The following is a 21,390-nucleotide window of genomic DNA, read 5'->3' as shown; positions in this document are numbered from 1 at the left end:
TCCTATTTCAGTGACTTTCTCTGCTGTGATGACAAGAACTATTAATTCAGTGTTTTATCAACCTCATGTGCTTTTACCTGTGGACTTATATTTACTTTTGTGCTTATGTGTAAGGTTTTTTTGTTTTTGAAAGGTTTTTAAGTTTATTTAAATATGTATCATTCAGCAATTGCCTTGATTTTATTCAGTGTGTTTTTAAAAATTTATATTCATTTTTTATATACACCCTTGTTCCTCATTTTAACTATTGTCTAGTGCCCCATGATGAATACAACATGAATTTCCTATTCATGGGCATTTTTGTTGTTTCCGGATTTTTGAAGTAAGAAACAATACTATAATGAACATTCTTTTATATGACTCCTTCAGTTCATGTGCTTGACTTATTTTATTTGTTTTATTGACAATCTCTATTTGATGCAATATTGTGATTATACTTTCCTTTATTTCTTTAATTATGGTTTCCCTTAATTCCATGAACATATTTATAATGGCTAAAGTCTTTTTCTCATAAATGCAGCATCTTATTTCTCATAGTTTCAGTTGCTTTAATTTTTTCCCTTATAAGAGTCATAATTTCTTATTTATTTACATGTTCATAATGTTTTGTTGAAAGTTGGCATTTTAGAAAATACATGGTGGCAGTTCTGGGTACTGTCTTCCATTGCTCCCCCCTTCCCCACTGGGGTTATTGTTATTTGCTTGTTTGTTTATCAACTGTTTAGATTACTTTGGTGCCATCTCCTCCACCTCCCCTCCAGTTCAGTCTCTGATGTTGTACCTCAAGGATGCTCAGGTCTGGATTTGCCTGCAGTCACTCAGGGATGACAGTGGCATTCCTTGGACCCTCTCCCTCTCTTTCCCTGACCACCTTCAGCAGTTAAACTCCTGTAACTGACAGCTGATTACTGTAGTGCATTTAATAATGCCCTGGGGTATAAATTGCTCTGCAGACTAGTCCATTCCAAATCTGGCTCCCTTAGAGGATTTGTTTCTTTGTTGTGTTTGATTTTTGTTCTGATCATTAGAGGACTCTTCCAGCTACATTATTGCCTGGTTCTCTTCTGCAAACTAGTTGGCCTACAGTTTAACTTGTGTCTTGAATCTTCTCCCAATTGCCTTTCACCACTTCTGTTCTTGAGAGTGCTGTGAGGCTTGGATTTCTTCACCGTAGTTTGCAAAAGAAGACAGTTCTTTAGGAAGAGATGAAGAACTCTGTTTTATGGATGGCTTAGCGTCTCTCCTCAGGCAGAAATCTCTGAGCCAGGGCTCTGGATCTGAATGTAGGGAAGATGGCAAGTTTCTCTGTGAGGTCACCTCCACTCTAAGAAGCAAGAACTCCATGGTGGAGGAGGCAGAAATGTGGGATTCTTTCAGAGTGTCTCTTCTGGTGTGGAACCATAGCGTCATGAGCTAGGGAAGGAATGATCATGGACTCAGTGGAGTCTCCTTTCCACACTGGAGGCTCAACATGAGAAAGAGTCCCTGCTTCTCGATTGCACTAACCTGGGATTTAACCTCAGCAATAAAAAACTTGGAGTAGGATGAAAAACTATGAACTTCTGCTCCTACCGAGAAGAAAGCCCTCCCTCTGGGTGCTGAGGGGAGAGAGGATCCTGTGTTCTCAGCATCATCGGTCTGGAGTGGAATCTTCATCTCACTGAGCTGGAAGTAGGGGCGATAGGGACCAATTCTAGTTCAAATATCTCACATTCTCGCTTTTCTTAAAAAATTTTGTAGATATTCTTGAATAGATGCTCCGTCATATGCCATTCACTCTTTGAACAGTTTCTAGAAGGTTTATTATTTTTAAAAAAGAGTCTTCAACAGTTTTCACTGGGATCCAGACAACATAATTCTGCATGAGTCACACTGAGGTTGACCTCCTAGCCCATATTAATATTTTCATTTTACACATATTTCAGATATTTCAGCATTTGAGTTGCAGATGGTTAGTAGGAGAAATAAACGCTTAGCACTAGATATAGACACACAGACAAATGAGTGAATTGACCTGGTTGATAACCAGTCAATTAAATCAAACTAGTTTCACTGTATTTGCCTCTTTAAGAAAAACACTTTTTCCAAACTAAGCAGTTATCTTGTGACATATTTCATAATATATTTCAATAATATCTCATTTATCTAGTAACTGTTCATAAGTTATCTTCTGAATACACCTGAGAAACAGGAAATAATTGAAACTGGTCTTAAGCAGTCAAAAGAGATGCTATAAAACCAGTGTACTAAATGTTATGCCATTTTTATACACAATATGTCAGACACTATTTTAGAAAAAAAATTTACCAATGTGGCTTTCCCATCCAAAGGTGAAAGTCACCTTAAAGGAGTGAAGGTACTAGAGAAGGCACAGTGTTAAAAATGATGACCAAGAGTAGATTTAAAAATTATAAAGCACAAACAGAAAACCAAACAGACTGCCATCTATACATTAAAAGTTCCTGAGTACAGCACAGAATTAATTAAAACACAGTGAGTGATTGACTTTATGAGTGATTAAAGAACATTTAGTATACTCTAAGGAAATGAAGATTTCAATATTCAAATATTTCAATCAAAAATAGTTAAAATAAGACATGTTGGTGTTTAAGGGGAGCTTTCATTGTATGGAAGACAGAAAGAGGAGTTTATGTTTCCATACCAGCTGTGACATGGAGCACCTCTGTGTAATGGGACAGCCATCATGGGCTTGTTTTGGAACATACTAGTTCGTCTTTTGGACAGATACTAGAGGAATGTTTTTATATTGAGTGAATTAAAGAATCAACCAATTAACTAACTTACCTATTAAGATATTTAGATTTTAAACTACTAAGATATTTAGAGTCTAACAGAATTCACTTTATGGTAGACCTTGATATTCACAAGAGGTGCAGCACAGTGTGATTGCATATGCTATGGACATGTGCAGGTCATACATCTCAGCCATCACCAATATTGTCTCTGTAAGCTTTAATGCTTTCAGAAGTTTTTGGCTAAGTGCCTTTACTTTTTTTTCTGACTTCTTTACATCTCTTATCAACACCAACAATTGACTTTCTTTTTGAGGACTTTTCTTTTCTTTCTTTTTCTTTTCATATCAACAGAAAGGATTTCATATATTGCAACAAATGGAGAACAACTGATTTTTGTGGCAGCTGGCTAATCCCAGTCACTGAGGATGTAACCAGCTCTAATACAAATCAAATAAGAGTGAGTTTTTTTAAGCACGGAGGTAGAGTGTACCTGGATTCAGACATTAGGGGCATAAAAGAATATGAAGGTAGTCAGATAGCATTCAGAGAGAAGACAAGGGTAGAGACCAACCCAGTGGTCCAAACGACTAGTCCACTCTCAGAAGTTAGGCAGAGAGTGGAAAGAGTTCAGGAAGTGAGGGAGAATGCAGGGATGCTCAACAGGAGAAGGAACCTGGATTTCTTGAGGAACAACAGTTTGATCCAAACTCCTTTCCTCTGTGTCAATGGCTGTATCCAGGCTTACTCCTAAGCTTTGTGAGGTGAGGGTGAGAGTGAATATGGAGACCCACACAGTATATAAAAGTCATAAATCAAGCTAACAAACTGTTAAGTAATACATGTTCCATCTTCCCACCTTGAGAAATATGCCTTCACAATGATCTAAAAACCTAAATCTGAGTTTAGATTTCTTGAATTCCTGGGGGTTCCACTGAAAAGGATGGTGAAGGGAAGGCCAGCCTGCAGCTCATGACCCTGACCTGCCCCCTTTTTTTTTCTCCCTCTTACCTATTCTCGCTGTACTATTAGAAGCCCCAGTGTACTTGTGAGGACATCTCAATGCATACAACTGAGCCCCAACCATATTCCACACTAACAGTGCCCCATCAGCCATCCCTCAGGCCTGGAAGTATACACACCAGTGGTTGGGGAATGTGGAATCCTGGTACCTGGACTACCCAATAAAAAGGGAACTTGTCTTAGCCTCAAAAACTCCTCCCCTCAGGGGAGAAGGGTTAGCTGAGAGAGCTAGAGCAAGACCCTCTAAAGCCCCGGGTGAGGTCAGGACCCTCTCTCCCATACTCAAGGGTAGTGCTGGCTTTAATTGTTAATCCAGATCATATAGGAGTCCTTAATTCTTCGTTTTCAAGTGCATTATTATTGACTTAGGTTGGATTCCTCAACTCTGCCCAAATTGAAAAGAGAGCAGAGTTAGGAAAGTCTTAACATAATGCTAAATATTTCTCCCTTCATTCTTTAGACTTGCTCCTGGGAGAATTATTAGGATTCCTAGAAAACTTTCATTTATCTTGATTTTTTTTTATATATCTTCTTTCCAAACATCTCTTGCCAGTTTTATTATATTTTATTTTAATGAGCTGTAACAACTATAGAGTCATTGTTTACAGAAAGCTCTTTGAAAACCAGAGCTGTTTTATTCGTCTTTTTCAGCCCCATCTCATTGTTCAGGTGCTCACACAAGAGATGCTCAGTAAATATTTGTCGAACATTGTGGCAGCTGAGCCAGAGATCAACAAAAACATAAAGGTTGTGCTAAAAAAGCACAACAAAACACGAGCGAGGATGAACTTCTGTATCTCCTTGTTTTTGTGGCAAGAGAGTGGCTACTTGAAATAAAGTGAAACATTCAATTATTTATTGCCTGTGAGTTTCACTTTTTGGAAGGAAGTATGCTTGGTGCATTGAGAGTAGTTTGGAATAGATATCAGGGTGAAGAGGGCTGGTCATCACCATCATAAAGACACACACAGAGTGGCCATTCTGCAATTAGACCATGCCCACCTGTAGAGTTAAACCTAGGGGGCAATCAGGCTGAGTTGTCGGTTAGCCTGTGTCTCTTGTTTACAGAGAAGAGAGAATGAAGGAGGTCAGTTCTCCCCTGGGCAAGCAGGGAAATAAGATATCATTTTGAATGTCAGCTCTTTTGCAGCTTAACTATTGAGCATTTTCTATGTGTCTTGCACCCAAGAGTTATGCTTTACATCATAAGTAATTTTATTGTCGAGAACAAACAGAGCCAACCTAGACCCCCAGTTGGTGAGAGCTGATTTGTGAAGAAAACTGAATCTAGGCGTTGAAAGTTAAGTAAAATTTAATAAGGTAGTGGAGAGATAAAGAAATAATCCACGTGGAGGAAGTACATGTCGTGAGAATGAGGTTCAAGTGAGTATCTCAGGTGTAGGAGGGAGCCCATAGACTAGTCTGCCTAAGCAGAGGGTGTTGTAGGAAGTATATGTGGATGAAGGGATAGAAATCATATCATGAAACTTCATAGTTTGAACTGAGTTTAAATTTAACACATTTTGTTCTAACACCCTGGCAGATCTGGTGCCTATTTTTATTTGATGATTAAACACTCACATACTATTTATTTCCTAAGCATTTAACAAATATTAAGTCATTTACACCTCATAACAACCCTATAAGGGCTTTCATAATCCCCATTTCACTAGTGAGGGAACTGAAATACAGAGAGACCAAGTAATCAGCCTTACACCACATGCTGCCTTGCAAACTAGACGGTGAACCTGGTCCCCACGGTTTCCTTTACTTGCTGGCTGGTATTTGAAATCCTTCCACTTGTGGTCAATACTTCTAGTTTGAGAGTGACTCCCCAAGAGGGTTGTAAATTCCACTAGGTAAAGTGGTAGCACTCTAGATCCTTCAGTGTCGTGGGTTTCGGCAGAGGAAGGCACAGGGGAACACTGAAAGGGTTGTGGGCAGAGGTGGGGGTCAAGGACAGAGGGATGAAAATGGGCAGATCTAGAGTGAGATGGACTTAGCTCACTACATAGCCTTGCTGGGCACTGACTGGGGTGCAAGAAATCAGAAATGATGGTAAACTTTGAATCACAGGAGAGGCCTAATGAAAGTGACAGTTCAGGAAAATCAGTGAATTTGTACATTTCATGAAGAAAGAAGGCTTTAGGTATAGTAGACTTGAATTAGCCAAGATTAAGGCAGCATTCTGCATGAGAATCAAGCCAAGGTAACTGGAAACCATCGGAAGTGATTTACTGCCTAATATAGGAGTTAATCTGACTTGAACTAGTTCTACACCAAGAAAAACAATACTGAATCAATACCCCTTGAACAAGAATGTGTTAGTCTTCTCTTATGTAGACTTTCTGGCTTGATTCTACTGTCTTCACCATGGAAATAGACAGGATTGCTCCTTGACAGAATTCTATAATTCCCTCTAGGTTGATGGCTGACTTTTCAAATCACATTGTAAACAGGTGGTGGTTATTTCAAACTTGTTTTAAAAGCTTCCTAACTAGCTTAGAGTAACACTTAATTCTAATACATTATTATTCAACATTTAGTAAATTCATGGGACCATTTAAAATGCTCCAATTCATTTGGAAAGCCTGAGGGTCTTTTTCTGCCTGTTTTCAATTACTTCTTAATATTTACCCTTCTATTTTTTCCTCTTCTATGCCCTGTTGTCCACCAAAGCTCCCTTTTACAGATCCTAAATATTGAAAATTCTTTCCTTGTTGGTCTTAGGACCTTTCCAAACAACGCAGCTGCCCCAAATGAAGGGAGACGTTGGCTTTTATGTTTCCAAAGTACCTTCTAGATGTTAGGTAGTGCTCCTGGCATTAGTCTATGTGTAACATTAAAAAAAAAAAAAATCAGAGATAAAGCTTGTTATTCCATGTAGGTTTCTTGCTTGACTTCTCAGCTGCAAATCCTGTTCTAAAATGGACTCCTGAATTTTCAGGCTCTCTTCTCTTTAGCATCAATACTACAAAAAGTCATGTTGCATGCACATAAGGCTCTGTGCCTCCTCACTCATGCCCCAGTGTTACGTTTGCAGACTCAGTTTCTCATAATGTTGTGAATTGATCCTTCCCCTGGACAGAGAATCACTTCTGTGGGGGAAAGGTCATGCATCATTTTCTGCCTGCCCACTTCTCCCAAGCTCGCCCCAGTAATGCCACCTTGGCTGAGGGATGGAAGCAGAAAAACAAGGCTGAGAAACCCTTATTCCCTGTACACAAGCTGCCTAAAGCCTACGATGGAGGAGCCCATGAAATTTCTGCAGCACAGAGTGCTTCTTAACACAAAGGGCCAGTTGACTGCAGATCATGTTTCCCCAGGAATTCTGCAGAGGGAGACCAAGCTAATAATTGCCAGGGGCATCTTTGTGCAGATGGTTATATGCACAAACTGTTTTGCTGGAATCCTGTTTTTAAATTGGTTAAAAATCAGTTGGCTAACCATTTCATCAGAACTGAAAGTTACCAGAAATCTGGTTGAACAGAAATTTCCATATTGAAGCTGAGAGGGTACATATCCCAAATAGACTTAATTGGTTTAGTTTGCTCACACATTTGTAATAAATACAAACTAATATCTAAAATTTAGCTTTGGTTTCTAGAAGTCATCAAATGGATGGTAAAGCTATATCCCAAGCTAGAGAAGATTTGCCATGTTTGGTACACTAAACTTTTTATTATGAGTTGTATTTGTTAGAATACCATGAGCATTAGTTCTACCCAATGATGCCAAGAATCTTCCCTTAACAGATACTTTGCTTCTTATATAGAATTATGTCTTCAAACAAATAAATACCTTTGTGATTTTTTAAAGTTTACATCTAGAATGCCTGCTTTGGGGGACAAGGTTTTGAAAGACTCTTTTATTTCATTTAATCTTTGGTGATATAGCTGAGGTTTGAAGTACAGCTGACTTTACAAAACGACACTCTCAAAGTTAAACTCTCTCCATGGGACCCCTAAAACTTGAAACTTTAATTTCCTAGAACAATAACAGTTCCAAGAGGTATTATATCTTATGCCCAGAAAAGGGGCCCCACATCACAAAAAGGTCAGTTTCCCCTGGAGCCAAAGCCTTTAGCATGTTCTGTATTCTGTGACTCTCAGATAGACCGAATTTTCCTGGAATCCTTTTACCATGGGACTTCTTGAAGGATCACTATCCCAGGAAACACTCTTTGGCAAATGTTGACTTCATGTGAATTCTTTCTTCATAAGATGAAAAGTGGTACATGAAGAAAGGGGTCAGAGAAAGCCATTCAGGGTGTCAGAGAAATGCATTAGAAAAGGTTTGTGAAGAGCTTGGGTAACTAACTTCTCCTGTTTTGTATTTTTACGCAAAACCAGTTCTGCACTCAGGCCCAAAGAGTTATCCACAAAAGCTACCTCTTACCATCAGAGCTCGTCCAAACCAGAACTGTGGGTGTTCTTTACAGAGCTTCTTTCCGATTTGTTGTAGAGGAAGCAATGGGACGTGGGCCAGATTCCATTTCCCCGCACTCACAAGCTATTTTCCCTAAGGCCCGCAAGAGCAGCTCATGAATAGCTGGGAGCCAAATTTGGCCCATTTAAAATATCATTGCATTGTCCACTATAATGATAGTAATAACCTTGTAATGAGTGTGTATAGAGTTAGGCCTGGTATAAAACCCAGGACAAGCCACACTCTGCCTGTGCAAAGTGAATACCAAAGAGGCCTTCCATTCCCCACTGGGGGCAGTCACTGTTGAAAAAGTAGGTGATCACTTTCTTTCTGACATCTGGCCTCTGGCCATGAATATTAAGAGCTGTTATCCTCCGAGTCTACCCATTTTCTTCTCCAAAAGCCTTTAATGCTTACGGTAAGTATTCTACCTTGTAAACCATGTGACCCGAAGTAATGTCAACTGTCCATTCCATAAAGTATTCCTCGAAAAAGGTCACATTCAATACCTAATATCGATGTGAGAGCTTCAGCTACTTCCACTGAATATAGAAATCCATCTACAAATTTCTTTTTCAATATGTAGAGAGATTTGCATTTGCTTGTCTAAACTCTGTCATCTGGCAGTCACACCTCAACAGCTATTTCCTGCAATTTTGAAACTCTCATTTTTTAAAAAAATTGGCAAGCAGACAACTTATTGATCATCTTCATTTTGTAAGGATTAAGATCGGTTTCAAGAAGTTAAACCAACATAAAATAATGTCTAGTAAAAAATTTTGGAGAGAAAGTAAAAAAGGATGGGCAGAGAGAGGAAAGGGACAGAGACATTAAATAACATGAGAGAGACAGAAAGAACAGTTAAGTTTGGAGCAAGAGAAGCTAATACTGAGCTGATGTCTACAAATGATGCTATTCTTTGATATGATAGCTTTTAAAATAATTGCATGAAGTAGTTAAGAGTTGCAGAGCAGCTATGAATAAGTTAATTGGTTCTATTTAAATTTCATAGGCATGGTTACCACCCTGAGTATCTTATAATGCTGTCACTGGGAATGCCATTCTACAATAATGGCGATCCTTTAGCCAGTCACTCAGTAATGCCAGAAAAGAGTTGAGCTATTATAATAAAGGTTAGCCAAACCATTGCATTTGTTTTTCTTTTTAAATTGTTGTTGTCGATATTTGGCTGCAGAATTAAAGTGACTGAAAAGAGATGTGACAGATACAAAATCAATCACTTAGATATTTCCTTATGTCTCCAACTTTGTTTAGGAATGCCTTGCTTTTTCAGAAAAAGCAGGAGTTGGGATATTTGCAAAGTGACTTTTCAAATGCATGGTCCATGAAAGCCCTCAATTTGTGAAACCTTCTCACCCACTCAGGCCCATGAGAAAGAGGTGCACATCAGATCCCAGATTTTGGACGGTCTGCAAAAGCCTAGATCTTAAGGTCATGGAAAAATCACTAATGATCCTGAAAATGATGTGACTTCACAAGTTTAAACATGTCTCATGTTCCTTCCTAATTTTTGCTGGGTGCTTCAGCCCTGTCAGCAGGCAGTAGTTTGCCCTGGTGGACTGAGTTCATACCATCCTGCTTTGTGATTATTTGGGTTACAAAGGAGAGGGAGGCTGAGTCATACTGCAAAGGGACAGTGTATGATGCACATTTTCTCCTCATTCATTGCCTTGCTGATCCACAGCATTATTTCCGCTGGGAGCTGCAATATGTGACCAGTTAGTCAATGGAAATCTGCTCTGGACTCATTGGTGGTACGTTGTAGCTGAAGTCCAGCCTGAGAATAAGAATATTGCACAACGTTAACACTAGGACACACCTGAGTGAAGGAGAAGCTCTAAAGTAATGCATTCCATAGCTCCAAACTCTTTATTTATTCAGAAGCTTTGCAGTGTCTCAAACGGAAAATAAATGGAGTGAATGGATACAAATCAAAAAGATTTTTGGAGGACTGATTTTTCACCTTTTCCCCAAGGAAGGGACAGTACGAAGATGCCTCTCAGTATTTTTCTAACACAGCATGCTGAATTCCGGTGCTTTTGAGGCTCTTATTTGTCCTCCTGGATGCTTTAGGAAGTTAGTTACCTCTTTCAGCTCACCTAGAGTTGATCTCATTAATAAAAGAATGACTTTACAGAAAAGAGTTTCTAAAATTATACTCAAACTCAGAATTGCAAGAGTTGGCTTTTCAGCCAGAAGATAAATTTCTTAAGCATTAAACTTTCTTTATCAAGCATCACACCTGACATTCTCTCATAAATTTTACATATATTTTAACTTACTTTAATATTGTGTGGGCTTAGTTTATAATATTCTCATGCAGTTACTAAAATTGAGTCTTCTCAGTCTTACATTACTTGTCAGAATGCTTAACCCTCCCAAAATATCACTCGACTTAAAATAACATCAGCTAAGTTTTCTTTTGAGTTTGTTTGTTGATTTATTTATTTATTTGCTTACTTATCATGTGCTTTATGTGTGCTGGAACCAGCCATGCAGTAGTTACACTGCTTTTATCAGAGCGCAAAAATATTTAGACAAGGTTGCCATTGGAAATGTGTTTTAAAGACGTTATGTGTCACATTCCCGGGTATAATCAACTTCATAATCTGGTCAGGCAGATCAGTTTCAAAAGGTTTCAGAAGGCAGCAGAATGCATTGCTTGTAGGGGTCACAGACATTCAAGTCAGGGCAGAACCGTCACAGACGTGACTTTGTGAAGACAGGAAGAGCAATGTGATTGGAGAGACCAGTCTTCAACTACTGCATATTCTAGGGGCCCCCTCTACTTAGCGTCACAACACAGGCATCAGCCACAGCACTAAATTTGCACAAACACCTGGCTCAGCTGTTAGGACTGACCTGGCAGGTCAGTCGCCTCAAACACATGATCAATTCAGTGAGAAACCATGAACTTGAGTGTTGGGCTAAATCAACCAGCCTCCTCAATCCAAATTGCAGGTTTGTTCAGAAGAACAAAAGGCAGAAGCTAAGATGTTTGTACAGTGATTCTGTTTAAAGGATGTATAATGGGTCCTACAATGAGTTGATGTGGTTAGTTTGGTGCTTATAAATCAACAGATCTCAAGAGAATTAAGGTATAATACCAGCATGTTGAGAAGATTACCTCACAATGGGTTCAAAATCTGTAGTCCATATGCCTGTGACCTCATTAAAAACAATTTTAATAACAACACTACTGAGCATTAAGTGTGTATCAGGCATGGCTGTAAGGGCTTGACATTAATGATTTCATTCCATTCTCATGACAACATACCAGATGGGGTTGGCATTAGGGAGAGGTAAGTGCACAAAATCTAAGTGATACCATAAAACTCAGTAATCAAGGTAAATATTTTAATAAAATATTTTTAAAAATCAAAATTAATGCAAAAAATCCATGATAAAAAGTATCAGAATTTTAAAGACAGGCTACTATTTGTTATTTTATGCCCCTGCTTATTGTGTGATGGGGACAGTAATTTCCAATCAGCCCAAGGTTCTGGGGCCATGAAGCCAATGTGTCCTCCCCTGGATAGGTTTATGAGGGTTGATAATAATGGACTAAGAGACTGGATGATGTGGAGCTTTAAATATCATCATGCATTTTTCTCTTTTTTTAAAAATTGAAGTATAGTTGATATACAATAGTATATAAGTTACAGGTGTACAACATAGTGATTCACAAATTTTAAATGTAATATTCTATTAATAGTTACCACAAAATACTGGCTATATTTCCTGTGTTGTAACTTAGTTATTTTATACAAAATAGTTTGTACCTCTTAATCCCCTACCCCTCCCAATATTGCCCTTGCCAACTCCCTCTCCCCACCAGCAGCCACTGGTTTTTTTCTCTTTATCTGTGAGTCTGGGTGTTTTTGTTTTGTTTTGTTTTTTTAATATATTCACTAATTTGCTTTATTTTTTAGATTTCATATAAGTGATATAATCCAGTATTTGTCTGTCTTTGTCTGACTTATTTCACTTAGTAAAATATCCTCCAAGTTGACCCATGTTGTTGCAAATGGCAAATTTTCATTTATATGGCTGAGTAGTATTCTGTTTTATATATATATCACATCTTCTTCATCCACTTTTCTCTTGATGGACATTTAGATTGCTTTCCTATCTTGGCAATTGTAAACAATGCTGTTATGAACATTGGGGTGCACGTATCATTTCAAAATAGTGTTTTTTTCATATGTATGCCCACGAATGGAATTGCTGGGTCGTATGGTAGTTCTGTTTTTAGTTTCTTGGGGAACCTCCATATTCTTTTCCACTGTGGCTGCACCAATTTACATTCCCATCAACAGTGTTTGAGGATTCCCTTTTCTTCCCATCCTCACCAACATTTGTTATTTGTGCTCATTTTGATGATAGCTATTCTGACACATGTACAGTGATATCTCATTGTGATTTTAGTTTGCATCTGTCTGATGATTAACGATATTGAGCATCTTTTCATATGCCTATTGGCCATCTGCATGTCTTCTTTTGAAAAATGTCTATTTTAGTCTTCTGCCCATTTTTCAATCAGTTTTTTTTTTTATGTTGAGCTATTTAAGCTGTTTATATATTTTGGATATTAAACTGTTATTGATCATATAATTTGCAAATATTTTCTTCTATTCAGGAGACTGTCTTTTTATTTTGTCAATGGTTTCCTTTGCTGTGCAAAAGCTTTTAAGCTTAATTAGGCCCCATTTGTTTATTTTCCTTTGCTTTATGAGATAGATCCAAAAAAATCACTACTATTTATGTCAAAGAGTATTCTGCCTATGTTTTCTTCTAAGAATTTTATGGTTTCTGGTTTTACATTTAGGTTTTTAATTCATTTGAGTTTATTTTTGTATATATTGTGCAGAAATATTCTAATTTCATTTTTTGCATGTCACTGTCCAGATTCCCCAGCAGCACTTACTGAAGAGACTGTGTTTTCTCCAACATATATTCTTGCCTCTTTTGTCACAGATTAATTGACCATAAGTGTGTGAGTCTATTTCTGGGCTCTCTATTCTGTTCCATTGATTTATGTGTCTATATCACTACCATACTGTTTTGATGACTGTAGCTTTGCAGTATAGCCTGAACCCAGGCAACATGATTCCTCCAGCTCTGTTCTTTTCCAAGATTGCTTTGGCTATTCAGGGTATTTTGTGTTTCCATAAAAAATTAAAAATAATTTGTTCTAGTTATACATGAAAAATGACCTTGGTATTTTGGTGGGGATTGCATTGAATTGTAGATTGCTTTGGATAGTATAGTTGTTTTGTCAATATTAATTCTTCCAGTCCATGAACACAGTATATCTTTCCATATGTTTATGTCCTCTTCAATTTCTTTCATTAGTGTCTTATATTTTTTGGAGTACAGGTCTTTTACCTCCTTAGGTAGGTTTATTCCTGGATATTTTATTATTTTTGATGCAACATAAAGGGGAGTGTTTCCTTAATTTCTCTTTTCTGATAGTTCATTGTTGGTATTAGGAATGCAACAGATTTCTGTATATTAATTTTGCATCCTGAAACTTCACTGAATTCATTGATGAGAATATTGTCATGTGTTTTTTATAAAAAAAGTGTGGAACTTTTATTTACTGTTTCTTTTCTCCACTTAGTTCAAAATATGGGAGGATAGTTTACAGTATATATAGTAGCACATGGTTTTGTTTTGTGTTTCAAGCTAGAATATGACAGCTGCCACATTGGAGATAGATGTCTGTCTTCTCTTTTTAAAATGAAGACTCTGGGGTTCCAGAGAGGTTAAGAAAGTTGTCCAGGCTTACACAGCAAAGGAGTGGCAGAGCCCAGTTTTGAACCCAAGCAGTTTAACTCCTAGGTCCACCCTCCTAATCACTGCTCTCTTGGAAATCACAACAATTAACCAGAAAATCTGAGTATCCAGCACACTTTCCTCTCTGGGTACTCCAATTATTAGTATGATGTTGCTCAACTATATCTAAACATTAAAAATTTTTAATACAAATGGTTCTAAAAAAGAAATCATTGATTTACATGCAGCTGTCCAGTTATCCCAATACCATTTGCTGAAGAGACTATCTTTACTCCATTGTATGTTCTTGCCTCTTTTGTCAAAGGTTAATTGACCAAAAGTTTGTGGGTTTATTTCTGGGCTCTCTATTCTGTTCTGTTGATTCATGTGTCTGTTTTTGTAGCAATACCATGCTGTTTTGATTCCTGTAGCTCTGTAGTATTGTCTGACGTCTGGGAGGGTTATTCCTCCAGTTTCATTCTTTTTCTTCAGTATTGCTTTGGCAATTATGAGTCTTTTGTGAAGTTAGAATACTCCCTCACACCATACACAAAAATAAACTCAAAGTGGCTTAAAGATTTATGTGTGTGTGTGTGTGTGTGTGTGTGTGTGTGTGTGTGTGTGTATGAAATCAGACCTTTCATAAACAATGTCCTACACATCTACCAATATTACTGTGAGATATTAATACATGAACGACAAATGCGGACCATGAATAATCTGACTATTCCAATGCCAAAGGGGCATTAGGAAGCACTAATAGTTTCTGAACATTTTGCCATAGATCACATTGCCTTGGTCAGACACAGCTCTCTTCACAGGTTGTGATACAAGAGACTCAAACATTAAGCCATCATGTTGAAATAGTATTTTGCTTATTTTAAAAGCTGACAAAAGCATGCATCTGGACATGAAGATTTCTTTGGCTCTGCCAAAAGACTCATTTATTTTGCTTCTGCAAGCTTGGTCTCCTTGAGACCTGGGGGAAATGGTTTCCTTTGAGCCATAAACTTATTGGTGAAAGAGTTTCTCCTACTTTGTCTTAGTGAGTGGGAAGATTCTGAACTAAAGATAATATTGATGATGTATTAGTGATGATGATGAGGAGGACTGTGATGCTATTGTACCTCTGAGAAATTTCAAGCATCATTCACAACACTGAGGAATGTCATGCCAGTAGCTTTGGGGATTTGTTTGAAGCCTCCCTAAACTACACTGCAAATCACTAAACAAGGACTTTAAGCACTTGCCTGCTTTTTTATCTCTATTTTTATGTTGATGCTTTGTGTTTAACACTACAGATTTATTCTCTCTACAGCTACTGTCATTAATTGGTTGGTTTGTCTATTCATTCACACATCTAACAAAATTAAACCTTGTATATTCCATACACTCTACTAGGTGCTGAAGAAACAAAGTTGAAAAGATATGGTCCCTGCCCTCAGGAAGTTTATAATTTAGTTGGTAAATCCACACATCCACAAGTATTTGTAATGACAATAATGTGTGTATGCACAAAATGCAGTGGGGTTATGTCATAGTTGAAGATAAGTCTGCTGGGAACATAAGGGAAGGCTTCCAGGAGACTACATTTACACTCAGGCTTGAAAGAATAAATAGAAGTTTTCTCACCAAGTAATGGGAAGCCTTTTAGACAAATGCAAAAATACAAAAGCCAAAGAAGACATGGCATGTTTCTAGAATGAATACTTCAGTGTTGCTGGCTCATTTAGGGAAAGATCTAGAAAGGAGATGGCAAAGTTACACAGAAACTAGACCCTGTTAGGTATGCAAGGTTGCCATTCAAAGGAGATTAGCTTTAATTCTGAAGGAAGTGGAAGCAGTTGAAGAGTTTTTCCAGGATGGTAATATGATCAGATCTCAGTGGTGAAATACCATTTAGATGCTATAGAGAGCATAAATTAGAGGGACAGAGGGATAAATGCAAGCATTGATGTTCTAGCATTCCTTTTCTTTTTTCCAGGACTTTAACCTTCCTTAAGATAAAGTTTTGTAATTAATGAATGTGGATTTGGGTGTTTCAAAACTGATACATTTGCTATAATCTGATGTACTTAGACACCTGCTTGGAAATCAAGTCTCTGATAATCTTACAAATATTTGCAAATTATAATCTATCTTGAAATAGGCAGATCAGTTCGGTGGAATAAAGCTCATTTTGGTGTTTTGGAGGTATCAATAAAATATGATCATGCTGCCAAAAGACCAGCCATGTGCATTTGTGGCCGCAGAGAAGGGTCTACGTCCATCTTGCTGCAAATACGGGCATCTTCTAGTGTCTTCATAATTTTATTAGGACCCCCATTAGCATGCGTATATTCAAAGAGAAGCTTATTTTTAGGCAGAAGCATTCAATGGGCAGTAACTAACCCTTGATCTTTCTCTAACCAGCAATTAGTCCTGTTTGCTGACTACCTGAACCATCTCATAGCATTTTGGCACAATGCTGGTCATTTTCAACATACTTACTATCATAGCTTCAAAGCATGATTTCTCCTGATTAACATACAGTGTCATTAAATAGCACAGCAAAGACAATTTATTTCTACTGTGGTCATTACAGAATTTTACTCAAAAGAAAAATCTCTTCTCTTTTCAGGGCAATGCTATTCTAGGAGCCTGTGCCGGAATAAAATCCTAATGCAAAGCCTGTCTTAAAATGCTGAACCCAGAAGAATTTGGCATAAATAAGACATGGAGTTAGCTGACATGAGATATTGCATTTATTCCATTGTTGGCGAGGACAAAACTGGGCCGCTATTGTCACAGGTGAAAAGTGTTTTCAAAAGTCTGCTCTGGTGCTTGTTAGATAAGGGGCTGCCTTAGTCTGAATAACCTGAACAAGATTTATACACATCACTGAAATGGACTCGTGTTTACAGTATGTCCTTGCTCACCAGGATTAACAGTGCAGGGACAGCGTGAGAGACATCAAGCGAGGAAACCTCAAACAACCTTCGAGGCTGCTTAGAAAAAAAAATAAAAACAGATTTTCTGAATCTCCTCTTTGACTTGTGGCAGGCAGCAAGCTCACCCTGGTGCCTAGAATAGACCCCAATCTGCTGTTACGACCTGAGTAGAGAACTTATTTCAGCTGGGGGAACTTTCTAACTAAAAATGGTTAAACTATATTAAATAAACCAGAGTTCTGCTGCCATGTTCTCTAGAAAGAACAAAATGCTTTGCAAAATATCATCACAGAAGTGAATGATGACCGTTAGTGTGGAGTTTTAAAAATGTGCTAACGTACCACAATCGCAATGAAAGAAAGCCTTTATGGAAAGCTGGGATTCATACCCGCTTAGTGTATGTTTTCACTGCACATGGGGATCCTCTCTTGTATGCTCTCACTCAGGGACAGTTCAGCCCTTGCCTGTGCTCCTAGGGACTGAGCTATTTTCAAGTCCCTTAATGATCTATGCAGAAATTATATCTACTTCCAAACCATCAAATGTAGCGCGTGGGTGCAATGGCAGCCTTCCAGCGAGCTGAAAAGCTCTCATGACTTGGCATACAGTCTTTCCCTGGGCCCTTCAGTAATGGCATTTCACTTAATACAATATGCCCCTAACTGAGTTTTAGTGATTTCAAATGAATTTAGTCTCCTTATCAATATCCTCTATTTGGTGGTATGCTTGCTCTGTGTGCTGTGCCAATAAATCCAGCCCAAGTGCTGCCTCCTTCCCTCTCAGTTGTCTGGCCTTTCTCCTATGAAAGCAAACACCAGGCAGCAGAAAAAGGAGGCTCCCCCAAAACTTGTCTGTATCATAAATGTAAATATCAATAACTTCGGAAAGTTGATAAGGGCCTGCTATCCATACATTTGGGCATGTTGTTGGCTGTTTTATGAGTGAGACGCAGGGATAGTAGGAGGCCCAAATAGCTTGCTCGTAGTCCTCAAAGGACATGCCAAAATTTGAATTCAGAAAAATTGTTGACCTGTCCAGAAACAGAACTCAGTGAGTCCCATCATCACAGGGTGAGGTCACACAATCCCGGAAGGAAAGACTGTAAGTCTTGCCAGGGAATATCTGGATTCTCCATGATCTGTGCATAGAAATCAGAATCAGACTGCAATTGATAAACTGTTATAGTATTTTCCAAATAGGAGGTCTCTGAGGAAACCTTTTCTGCTCTGTTTTTTGTTTTGTCTTGCTTCAGTTGTTTTTATTTTTTTAGTATGCTTTCCTCTCTTCTTTTTTTAAATAAACTTTTTTATTTCGAGATGACTGTAGATTCACATGTAGCTATAAGAAATCATGTGACAAGATCATGTGTACTCCTTAACTAGATTTCTCCAATGGTAATGTTGTGCAAAGCTATAGCATAATATGATAACCAGAATACTGACACTGATTTAGTAAAGACATAGATGTTTCCATCAACACAAGGATCCCTCAGATGGCCCTGTTATAGCCATGCCCACTTACTTTCCATCCCTACCCCTCCTTAGCACCTGGAAATCACTAATCTTTTTTCCATTTCTTTGATCCTGTGATTTAAAGTATGTTATATGTGTGGAATCATGGGGTCGGGTTTTTTCTTTCAGAATAATTCTCTGGAGATTCATCCAGGTACATATCATTGGTTTGTTCTTTTCCATTGTTGAGTCATATTCCTTGGTATGGCTGTACCACAATTTATTTAACCATTCACCTGATGAAGAATATTAAGGTTGTGTCCAGTTTGGGGCTATTACAAATAATATTACTATAAACATTTCTGTACAAATTTCTCTGTGAATATAAGTTTCTCTGGGATAAATTTCCAGAAGTGTACTATAACTGGGTCATATGGTAGTTAGATACTTCATTTTTTAAGAAACTGCCAAAATATTTTTTATTGTGTCTGTAGCATTGTTCATCCCTACCAGTAGTGTGTGAGTGAGCCAGTTTCTCCACATCCTTTCCAGCATTTGATGTTGTCACTATTTTTGGTTTGAGCTACTCTGGGACTCATATAGCAATATCTTGTTGTGCTTTACTTTGCATTTCCCTAATGGCTAATGATGTTGAACATCTTTTTGTGTGTTTGTTTGTCATCTGTGTATTCTTTTCTTCTGTTTTTCTTATTTCCTAATAGAATTTTTTAATGTTGAATTTTGAGAGTTCTCTAAATATTCTAGCTTTTAGTCCTTTGTCAGATAGGTGGTTTGCAGATTTTCTCCTTGTTTAAAATGTCTTTCAGAGAAGAAACATTTTTGTTTTTTAAACTCTAATTATATGATTTTTGCTTATGTGGTTAATGATTTTCAGATCAAGTCACAAAAAAAACTCTTATTCCTAGATTCTGAAGATTTTCTGCCAATGTTTTTATGTAAAATTTTGTGAACCATTTTCAGTTATTTTTTACATTAGCTATGAGAATTAGGTTAAGGCTCACTCCTTTGACAATGATGGTTCGATTGCCTCAGCACCATTTGTTGAAAAGGCTGTCTTGCTTCTGCTGAAGGCTTTTGCACCTTTGTGAAAAATCAGTTGGGACTTCCAGTTGCCACATATCATATAAGGAACTTAGAAGTCACTACTTTGTCCTAACAAATCTGAACAAACTGCAAATCAGTAACTCTCTCAGATCCATCAGAAAAGTGAGATTTCTGCCCCCTCCCCCTCCTAAATTGGAGAGACAGAAAGCAGATACAGAGAATCACAACTTAGCAGAGCAGAAACTCATGCGCAGAACCCTCTGTGGGAGCCAGTGCCAGTGTTAGACAAGGAGAACTGTAACCTGACGATTTTCTGGAAGCTCCACACATTTGTGAGTTTTACCTCCAAGACCTCTATTAGTTCCTTGCAGTAAATATCAAGGGAAAACTCTCTAAAGTTTCTAGAAGGAATAGAGGAAAAGGAACCATTTTGAAATACACCAGAGCAGTCTGTTCTTCTTAGCATAGCCTGCCCTCAGGAGAAACTATTTTACCAAATACTGTTGGGGTTTTATCTGAGCCTGCCTAACCAGGGGAAAGAGAAATACCCAGCTCAGGCTAGCTCTATTTTCCCTTCCTGTAGAAGGGAAATATCTAATTCTGCCTGCTCTAGCCGTACTGTACCATGTAAGGAGGGGAAAAATTAGAAAAGCGCTGGTGAAATTCACAGTCCAAGGCATAGGCTTACAAAAAAGCGATACCTAATCATAGGCCAATAGAACACTCCCCCTACCCACCTTACCACTGTATTACTAATGTCTCTTTTACCCAGTGCATCATATCCATCTTTCAATAAAAAAAAATTACAAGACATGCTAAAAGGCAAAAAAACAGTTTGAGGAGACCGAATGAGCATCAGAACCAAAGTCAGATATGGCAGAAATGTTGGAATTTTCAGACTGGAAATTTTAAAAATCTGTAATGAATACACTAAGGACTTTAATAAGAAAAGTAGACAACCATGTAAGACAGACAGACAATATAAACAGAGAGGTGAGAATTCTAAGAGAGAATCAAAAAGAAATGCTAGAGATAAGAAAACACTATAAAAGAAATGAAGAATGCTTTTGATGAGCTCATTAGCAGACCAGACATGGCTGAGGAAAGAATCTGAGCTTGACGATATGACAATAGAAACTTCCAGATGGTGGGAAAAAATGGTGAGGTAGTAGAACCTGTCTTCCCCATCACACCACAAAGGTCAATGACTGAACAGCTATCCATGAACAAAAACAGCTCTGCTCTGGAGGCCACTTAGGAAGTTTCAGCAATACCATGGAACAAAAAAACTAAGAATAATCACAAAATGCAGTAATACTGTAATGTGACGATGTGTTAACTACTTAACTCTAGTATAAAGTTTAAAGGACAAAACTATTGAAAATAGCTCTAGCTTCAGCAATTTGTTAATGGATACACAATATAAAAAGATGTAACTGGTGACATAAAAAACATAAAAGGGGTGAGTAAAAGGACAGAGTTTTTATGTGATTCAAGTTAAGTTGTTATCAGTGTAACATAGATGTTACAAATCTAAGACGTTTTATGTAAGCCTCATGGGAACCACAAAGCAAAAATCTACAATAGATACACAAAAGAAAAGCAGAAAGGAATCAAAGCATACTGTTATGGAAAATCATTAATTTATAAAGGGAGACAGCAAGAAAGGAAGAAGAGAAAAATGGAACTGCAAAATATCCAGAAAACAATTGATAAGATGGCATTAGTAACTCTTAACCTAGCCATAATTACTCAATGTTAACAGATTGAACTTTCCAATCAAAAGGTATAGAGTGACCGGATGGATTTAAAAAAAAGAAGACTTAACTATATGCAGCCTACAAGAGACTCACTTTAGCTTTCAGGACACACAAAGGCTCAAAATGAAGAGATGGCAAAAGATACTCCATGCAAGTAGAAACCAAAAGAGAGCAGAGATAA

The 21,390-nt window shown here is 37.8% G+C and overlaps 1 long non-coding RNA gene across 1 annotated transcript in view; it reads left to right on the top strand.

Annotated features, from left to right (window-relative positions):
* The window catches only part of LOC116668997, a 32,756-nt gene extending 15,810 nt beyond the window's left edge, over positions 1 to 16,946 (top strand). Inside the window, exon 4 of the long non-coding RNA XR_004326349.1 lies at positions 16,624 to 16,946. This is a non-coding gene — a long non-coding RNA (uncharacterized LOC116668997). The remainder of the gene's footprint in view (positions 1 to 16,623) is intronic.
* Positions 16,947 to 21,390: the final 4,444 nt, after the last annotated feature.

This window comes from Camelus ferus, chromosome 15, assembly GCF_009834535.1.
Source record: "Camelus ferus isolate YT-003-E chromosome 15, BCGSAC_Cfer_1.0, whole genome shotgun sequence".
Lineage (NCBI taxonomy): Eukaryota > Metazoa > Chordata > Mammalia > Artiodactyla > Camelidae > Camelus > Camelus ferus.
Note: the sequence above shows the minus strand (reverse complement) of the source record. Positions and strands in the feature narration are given on the sequence as shown.